A 1,279-nucleotide genomic window follows, 5' to 3' on the forward strand; every position below is an offset into this window, starting at 1 on the left:
TGAATGTTAAATGGTTTTCTATAAGTGATGAGGGTCCGTGGGGTTATGCAAAAGCGATGTATGAGCTCGATGACGTACGTGGGAATGATACAAATCTTTCTAAAAAATGGAATATTTTGCATTCTCCAATACATGGTTTATTTATAAATAAAATGCGAGAAGAAACAAGATAAAATACAAAAGGGACATTTGACTATATCACACACCACATGGGTACACACATTTAAAATATTAGTGCATGTTTCTCTCCATGGTAAATCTTGATATATATGTATGATTATTTTGATTTAGTCTGTCAATATATTCCGTATACTTGCATCTCGTCCTTGCAATGCTTAAACAACAGTTGGAGTTAGGATACACATTCATCAATACATATCTTATTCATCTATATGACTATGATCTAACCCGTCGAATTATAAATTGAACATAATACAAAAATAATAAATGAAATCAGGAATAAGATATGATATGGAGTTAGGATACACATTCACAGCTCATGATTATCATCTTAAACCCTTTAAAAATAAAGAATAGGTGAAATTCTCAAGAGTTATAATACTACCATTTTGTGCATTTTAATGCCTACTTTTATATGTTTACTGATTAAAATCATCTTCGAACATGTTACATATATACCCATATAGTCAACAGTAATCAGTGTCACATTGCTACCAATCTTAGCTTGTTGAATGTTGAAATTCGTTTTCTTTATTATTTGTCTACTATGAGTATAATAAGAAATATATCATACTCCCCTTCAAATAAAGTCTAGTTCTCAAAACCAAAATTAGATAATAACAAATTACCATTCATTTATTCAATAATTAAGTAAAATATCTTATTGTTTTTGAATAGTAAAGCAAAGAGCAGCAAGAGCCTTGAGAGTTTCCAGTAATTTTACCTAAAAAGGAGCCTTGAGAGTGTCAACAAAAGAAGAGAGAACAAACAAACAAAAGGAAGCAGATAGAAATTATATGATTTAAAAAATGAAACAAGATACTACTAAATTTTTAAAAAGGTGTCCCCATCAATCAATAACAAAGCAAATTATCTTTCCAAATATTCCATCGTATATTACCACTTCGGCATTTTCGATGCCAAACCATTAATCTCGCGTCTTGAGACATGTAATATGTTATATGTATATACTAGCTATAAATGTGCTAAATAGTGATACTATTATATAAGTTCAATACCCAAAATGTGATTAAATGACTGAGTTCTTTTCCTTTTCTTTTTAGTGATAGTAATGAAGTTTTTTTTTTTTTTTTTTTTT

This window comes from Camelina sativa, chromosome 11 (assembly GCF_000633955.1).
Source record: "Camelina sativa cultivar DH55 chromosome 11, Cs, whole genome shotgun sequence".
NCBI lineage: Eukaryota > Viridiplantae > Streptophyta > Magnoliopsida > Brassicales > Brassicaceae > Camelina > Camelina sativa.